This window comes from Phyllostomus discolor, chromosome 11 (genome assembly GCF_004126475.2).
Source record: "Phyllostomus discolor isolate MPI-MPIP mPhyDis1 chromosome 11, mPhyDis1.pri.v3, whole genome shotgun sequence".
In the NCBI taxonomy this organism is placed as follows: Eukaryota; Metazoa; Chordata; class Mammalia; order Chiroptera; family Phyllostomidae; genus Phyllostomus; species Phyllostomus discolor.
In genome coordinates, this window is record NC_040913.2 from 67,707,982 (window position 1) to 67,716,431 (window position 8,450).

Below are 8,450 nucleotides of genomic sequence, written 5' to 3' on the forward strand. Positions count from 1 at the left end.
TGAATGTATTTGAATTTTCCAGATGGAGGGTAATGAGTGACATGTGTTTGCCAAATTATTTGAGAACCTAGTCCTCGAGAATTAGCTCCCATAGATGGAGGTGGCTTGGTAATGTCCTTACCAAGGAATGGTAAGGAATTAAGAATGTAAATGGTAAGGAGTAAAGAATGTCCTTACTCAGGACATTCTTTAATAATTTGCTTAGCTTGGGAGCGAGGAATGTTAACTTGCTTTCGGAGTGCCTGGCTGTTTTGATGAAAAACCTGATGAGAAGCTGCTGCCTGCTGGAAGGCAGGAAGGACACTAAGGCATCATCTGCCTTATTGTTACCATCCACCAGGGGGCCTGAATGGGATCCAATATGACTAATGAAGAGGGGGTGTTCTTGCTTGTCAAGGAGGGACTGTAGAGTCAAAAATAGGTTGAGTAGATTGGGGTCAATAGAAGTCTTAATGCATCATCTAGATGCAGAATAGTATAAATAGTATATCCTGGGTCACAGACTATATTCAGAGGTTCCTGGGACCACTGCCACAGGGCCATGGTTGCAGTAAAAAGCTGGGCCCTTTGAGTAGAGGAATGTCCTGAGGACACAAAATTTCTCCAGTTTTTGCCTTCTTGCCAGGCAATAGCAGCCCGTCCGGTTTTTCTGGACCCGTCAAGAAATATAGCTCTTGCCCCAGTTACTGGTGTTGGGCTGACTTTTTCTGCTAGCCTTATTCAAAGAATAGAATGTTTCGAAGCAATCTATCTGAGGGCAGATTAATTTCTAGTCCTCCTACAAAGTTAGCTATAGCACACCGAAATTCTAAAGATTGAGCTGTTAATTGTAAATAAATCTGAGTAAGGGGGCGTGAATAAAGGCAGGATCACATCCAACTAACTGCTGTGTTCGCTCACGCCCTTTTGTAATAAGATGGCACAATGCAGTTACATATGTGGTAATATCAGTGTTGTGGTTGATAAATCAGGAAAAGCTACTCTATCATAGCTAAGTGGGTGACAGCAGTCCTGTAAGGCCTATTAGGGTACACAAGGTTGGGAAGCAGAAAAGCTGTACAGGAGACAGTGGATCAATTCTAATTAGCTGTCACTGCTGAATATGTTGATTTACTATAGGTAATTCTTGTAGGGCCTCGGGGGGCAATTTTCTAGGAGAATTGAGATCTAGGTCCCCTTTAAGGGCATTAAGTAAGTGAGTTAATTGTTGGGTAGGTATTCTAAGGCTGGGTTGCACCCAGGTGATTGCTCCCAGGAGTTGTTGGGGGCGATGAAGAGTAAAATCCTTGGGTGGATTAATTTGAAGGACTTGAGGCCAAATTGTCCTATTAAAAAGGATGTAGCTTAAATATTTCCAAGGCTCTGAACTCGATCTTTTCTGGAGCAATTACTAGTCCAGCAGAGGCCAGAGTTTTTAAGAAACAAGGTAGTTTTTGTTAAAATATCTTGTGGGGGAACTGTGATCAGAATGTCATCCAAGTACTGATAAATAACACTTTGGGGAAATAAACTTACTGGCTGAATGGCCTGATGAACAAAATGCTGACAAGTAGTGGGACAATTTAACATCCGCTGACGCAAAAACTTCCAATGAAATCGCTCTAAAGGTTGTGAATTATTAAACATAGGGACTGAAAAAGCAAATCTCTCACGATCTGTTTTAGCTAAGGCTATGATAAAGAAACAGGCCTTTAGTTTTTCATATTACTTTTCCTGTTTAGCCCCAGGGGTCTGATTTTTGCCCTCCTGGGAGGGGTCCCTTGGCTTTAAGCCCTAACCCTTGGCTTCCCAGTTCACAACAGGCAGGGAGCAGTACAAACGAGGGTCCAAGTGGCGGCTGAAAAACAGCCTCAGTTTTAAAAGTGCCATTTTTTTTTTTCTCTGCTTGGAAAGACAGGCCCCCTGCTGTTTCTACAAGCTGCAATGAGTTTGAGCAGTAAGTTAATTGCCCTTTTGTTCTCAGGACCTGGTAGTTCCTAGGTTCAGAGTTTGCAAGTAAAGTGGGAAGGATGGGGGAAGGGCTCTGCTTAAATATGTTTTAGACAAAAGTGGATACGCACCAAAGGCCTTTTGTGACTCTATTCACTAACCGTTCCCTCTGGGAGAATGGACAGTTCTTCCCCAAGGAAACAAGCAGTGTGTACAGGTACTGAGTTAAAAAATGGTGCTTAGCCTTCCCTGGAAAAAGGCTAGTTCTCTGGGAGACAGTACACCTATATTTCATTTTTACAATAAAGGGTCACGGCTCTGGCTTAAACAAGGAGGATTCTTGATATTTCTTTAACACGTCACACCCCCATCCTTACTTATAGCATGCTTTAGACTGACAAATTTATGAACACATTCACAACTTTCAGGTACAGTTTTTTCTCCACTGGCAAATACTTCTACACTTTTGTGTGTGTGTGTGTGATCACTGCATTCCTTGAGTGTGCTGAAAAGTGAGCTGTCTCATTAACTAGTGCTTTTGATAACTTCAGAGAGGCTGGAGAAGAGGGAGGGAGGACACTAAACTTGGCACGGCTTGTTCCCAGGACCCAAGCAGTCCCTGGGCCTCCAGGATTCGGAGTGGTTAAAAGGCATATTTTCTTGTTTTTTTTTTTTTTCTTCCTACACTTTTTACTGTCTGAGGGGAGTGAAATCTTCTTCCCTCTTTAAACAATCAATTTAAATTCTTTCTGAGTAGAATCCTTATGATGTAACATTAGAGATCTCATTCCATTTACCAGAGGTTTAGCAAAATATTTTGAGCCGTTCCTTTCAAAACAGAAACAAAAACAAAATTCAAGCAAACCGGTATTTTCAAATTAAATCCTCTAGCTTTAGAATCTTATCTCACACCACCTGGTGCTATTTGACCTTCTGCCCAACTTTTTCCTAGATAGCTAAGTCTAAAGATCCCTTATTAGGGAGACATCCAACAACCTTAAAAAGCTGCTGAGTTACCTTAAAACGTTGGTCCTGTTCCTTAGAGAGCCTGTTCCCCAAGACTGAGGGTTTGTAGAAACCTTTAAAGAAATTTTTTAACAAATAAAAGAAACTTTTCTGAAATCCCTCTCTCTGCAAGCGCGGGGCAATTACAAAACCAGTTTCAGGTTTGTTTTCACTCTGCACCTTTAAATGCTACTTCTTGCTAGTGAGGAGTGCAGTGGGTCGAAATGTGCTTTTGGTGGAAGACAGTCAGGGAAGGGTACCCGACATTCCGGGTACTTTAACCCTGCTTATGTTTCTTGGGTCCTCCCCCAAGCATTTAAGACTGTGAGGGGGGACTTGAAGTGCTAGGTGACCAACCTTTATATTGCACTTTCCTGGACAAGCCAGAAGTTAGATTAAGTCATTTTGGGGGTCCCTCCCTATAAGGCCCCTACACGTCTCAGGAATTAATCCCAGACACCCTCCCAAGGTTCCAACTCACAGTGTAGGAGGGTGCAGCCAAAGGGTCCCCAAATAGAGATTTGGAATGGGTTTCAGAACTCAAGGTGTCCAGGAAATATTAGAAAAATATATAGAATGTCCTCACCCCCCACCCCAGGGGAAGGGACAAATGGAGCAGGGCCATTGAGAGCTGTTTTGCATAGCAACAGCCTTGCAGCTACCCTCTGGCATGGTCATTTGGCATATCTATAACCTTTAACTGGTTGCATGGATATGTTAAATAGCTGTGATCATCTCTGAGCCAGGGGAATGGAAGTAACTTCCCCACCCAGAGGTAACTGGGCGGGGGGGCAGGTCCCCTGAGTTATAGCGCCTGCGTGGGAGCTCAGAGAAGATTGTCTCCAGGACATGGGGCCATGCCTGCCCAGACTCATGATGGCAGCCCAGTGAAACTGGAAGGATACGAGTTCTGGCATGTGAAGCCGAGTGTGGGAGGAGTCGGAAATGGGGCTGCAGAGGAAGATTTGGCACGGGGATTTAAACTGAGGTGCGGCGGCCATTAAGGGAGAACCATGCAGCTGTGGCAGTGCAGGGAGGACCGCAGCCACTGAGGAGAGGACCCTACAGCTTTAGCAGAGGGGGGACTCCGGCAGCCACGTAGACACCGTCCGAGATGCAGCCACCTGAGGCTCCTCTACCGCCTGGCTCCGAGCCCCAGCCAGCTCTACAGCCGAGGCCGCGAGAAGGGGCCACCAATGAGTGACTCGGGAGCACCGGGTCACTGCCCAGTTGCGGCAGCCACCGCCAGGCCTACACATGCTGTGCCCGCGCTCTCACCGCTCGGGCTCAGCCAACCTTGCAGCCAATTGCTCTGGCCAGGACACGATGAGTTCCGCGCTAGCCCTCTCGGCGCTGGTGCCGCTGCTCTCTGAGAAAGGGGGATCACCCCCGCCCCAACAGCCATGAGAAGAATCACCACGTGGCTTTAGCTGGCGATCCTGGCAACGCAACCAGTGGTGCTGGGAACTAAGGAAGGCCTGCCAGCTGAGCACAAATTACTAGGAAAAACCGAGAGCTGCCTAAGCCAGGGACTTATATTTCTTCTCCTGAGATACGGTACCCCAGACTGGGCAAAGGGGGGAAGGAAGGACTGTGTGTTTGTGGGTGTTTCAAGGGACTTTGGGATTTTAACAAAGACATTAAGTCATTACTTTTAGTCTGTATAACTTGAATAAATTACTCTTTTCTTTTTCACCAATCTAGCATGGAGAGCTATAATTCTCTGGCTTAGGGAAAGGTGAATCTAGTATAGGGGGACCCCAGGAGAAACAGGGATTAATTCCCTAGCATTGTGGGACCCTCTTCCCTGGTGGCCAATTGGGGAGGATCATGGGAAACTACATGCGCAGTAGCTTTAAAGTAATGCAACTACTTGTACATACTCAGTAAAAGCCCACTAATACTAGCCAGGAAGGATCCGCTCTGTAAGCATAAAGTCCCTCCAGCCCATGAGGTCAATCTCTGCTTGGAGTTGGTCTGCTCCCGTGTTCTCTTCTATGAACTCTGGGTGTTCGGTTCAATTCTTTGTCCCGATCACTAAGAACCTGGTTACCTGTGCCCACCTGTGACAACAGGGGAATACTGGATTTCTCCAGCCGGGGAGAGGAAGTGCCTTTTGTCTTCAGAGCTTGACAAATGCCAAAAGCTCTCATACAAAACCTGTTACTAACACTAATTTATTCTGGAAAGTGATCTTCGGAGTCCAGTCAAAACCGAAACACTTATTCACTATCCGCTTTTCCTTATGCAGGCGGATGGAGGGAAAAGGCAAAAGAGGCAAAATCAAAAGGACCGCAAAAGGCTACCTGAAAGAAAGAATCTGCTGAGATGCTTGTAAATAGCCCTGTAACTAGTTACTATTTTTAAAGCTGATTAAAGGGAAAGTCTTTGCTCTTTCTTTCAAGCCTAGACCTAGTTGAGGGTTGTTTCACAGGGATGGGCTTGTGAGTGTTTTCACAGTGTGCCTCTTGTTGCGTGGATTTGTGCTTATGGCTGGCGGGAAACCTAGTGTTCTGTCCTGGTCCACGTTCCTGCTAATCCTCTCATGGGTGTCTATTGCAGTAAGTGTCCTTGTGGCTCTTAATTGCTCAACCTGTGCTGATGAGATTGTGGCAAATACTTGGGAGAGAGAGCAAGGCTCCTCCTTACTAAAGAAGGTGCAGATGTAAAGCAGCCACAAAAGAGGGCAACACTGGAAGAATCCCCTTTTTCTCTGAAATCCAACATACCCTGAGACCTTACTGAAAAGCACTCGGTGTCGTCTGCCCTTACCTGAGCTGATGCATGCACTCCAACCAAGTTGGTGTGTTGTCCACAATGACGGCTCGCAGCCCTGAGTCCCTGTTTTGAGCGCCAGATGATTCAGACTGTGATTACAATGAACAAATTCATACGGACTACCCAAGTCCTGTGGAACAAAAGGGATGGCATGGCCACTCTCTGAGAGAGAGAGAGAGCACCCGACCCTTGCCTGAACAGGCTTTTATTGTTTTTTAATAGCATACATCAAAGAAGGTTTTCATTCATTATGCTCAGGTTTGCTTTAGGTGATTACTTTTTACAGGTAACAAAGGAAAGGATGTTACTGATGACTTCTTACAGATTAACAAGGAAAAATGTTGCAAAGCAAGGGAACAATAAGAGTAATTGGTCTGGTTACACTCTGTCCTTGGAAGAATTAGCACAGGCTTTAGGAAGTTCCTTTAAAGATATGCAGCAAGCATTTGCTGCTTCAACTCAGGGTGAGGGAGTTTTAGCAAGAGGAAGACTCAAAGCAGCCTAGGTATAATGCAGGCCTGGTATCCCATGGGAAAGCTGATCTGTGGGTTTGGCTCCTGTGTGCCAACTCGTGCCTGCTGGTTTTCTGATAGGGCTGGGCTACATTTGCCATTGCCAGGCAGACTGGTTCCCGATAGCCTGCAACAAGCAGAACACCTGAGGATGTTGAACATGTACAGGATGCAATCACCAAAGATCGGCATCTGACAGTGTGAGAACTCAAGGGTAATCTGCGGTCCCAAAAACAAATGTATCAAAAAGTTAGATGCAGAATCTTGGCATGAATTGTGGCAAAATTCATTCCGAAGTTTCTGCCACCAGAGCAGAAAGAACATCCTGCTGCAGTTGCTAATGAATTGATTCAAACTCCTACCAATGAACCAGATTTCCTCAAGGTCATAACCAGAGATGAATGGTGGGTCTAGGGCTATGATTCTGAAACAAAGGCCCAGCCATCCCAATGAAAGTTACCTGGTTCTCCACGCCCAAAGAAAGCGTGGCAAAGTCACATCAAGATCAAGACCATGTTAATCGTTTTTTCACTGGGAAGGTGTTGTCCACCATGAGTACACCCCTCCAGCTGGAACAATGAGTAAGGAGTACTAACTCTATGTCTGTCAGTTGAGAGATGCATTACAATGATAATGGCTGCAGCTATGGGCAGCTCCATTGTGGCAACATGCCCATTCATGCATCATGTTTTGTGCAGAGTTTCTTGTTGAAACAACAAATCACCCACGTGACTTAGCTCCTGTATAGCCCAGATTTGGTACCCTGCGACTTCTGTTTTTTTCCAAAACGAAAATCACCTTTGAGAGGGAGGTGATTTCAGGCCATCGATGAGATTCAGGAAGATATGATGGGACAGCTGATGGGATTCCAACAAAGGATTTTGCTGTTTTGAACAGTGGAAGAGATGCTGGGAGAACTGTGAGGTCCCAAGGGGCCTACTTCAAAGGACACTGAGGCATCATTGTATTATGTTCAATGTTGTGTCTTCTTCAATAAACGTCTCTACTTTTCATAGTACATGGATGAATACTTTCTGGACAACCTTGCGCACATCCAACAAACAGTGAATACCTGTAAGTGCCAGCTGCAGGCCTGAGTTGGGCACAGAGAGTTGGATAAAGATGTATTTCCTGCTTAAGTGAGGGTACAGTTTTGGGTTGTAGGGCACAGACTTCATCCTTCATACTAGTTATGTAATGTAATTAACTAGCTCATGGAGCTATGCTCAAGATTCTGGGACATCTCAAACGAAACCAGATTGGCTGGAAGTTGGATGGGCTGAGAGGGCTTCATAGCATAAGCTGTAGCTTCACAGTGGTGGGGTTAAAATATGTACATGAGAGAGATCACAAGATGTTGTGTCTGATTGGGCTTATTGAGAAGCTCAGGTCAGGAGTTATTTTCTCTGATAATTTTGGTGTTATTTAGTTGAATAATAAAAGGGGCCCCTTGGAGCAAGAGTGCTTCAGTAAGAATAGAAGTGAGGTGTGAGACTTAAGATCCTTTTTATTACCCTTATCTAGACACATCACTAAAGAGCTAAAATTAGATACTGTGATCGTTTAATCTGAATTATATATAGAAATTAGAGTGAAGACCTGCAAAAACATGGAGAGCAGGTTTTTAGAAAGATAATCCATATATGTGCTTTGTATTCAAAGACTGCTGAAATATTCAGTTTTTCAAATGAATGGTTTTCATGTTTTTCACTATCAGCCCACTCTCTCTTACTTCTCGCTCACTATGTATTAAAAGATCTTGTCTGGCAACCACATTTTCATTTTTATCACAGATAAGACAGAGCTTCTAATCAGCATAAGTAGGCTTGCTGTACCAACTTCATTTGAGACAAAGAAGAACACTGGATCTGTTCATAGTTTGTGCCACTTTGTAATACTAAAACTGTCTGTAGTGGGATACCTTCGGACTTACAAGATGTTCACAGATATTTAGTGGTTCAAGGGTACAGTACTGGATTGCGGTAAGCCTAGATTTACTTCCATTATTGGCCAGCAGCTCCCTTGACCTCTTAATGCCCCAGTTACTCTACTCTCTAGTTGCTTTTTTTATACTTGAAGTTCTTGGGGAAAAGTGCTATGAATGAAAAGTATGCCCAATGTGCTAAAGAAAAAATAGAAAAACATGAAAACACATGGCTTTTAAAAATGAAGAACTTCCATATATAAATTATGCCAACCTAAAGTGTTACTGCCTGTATGTTTGTA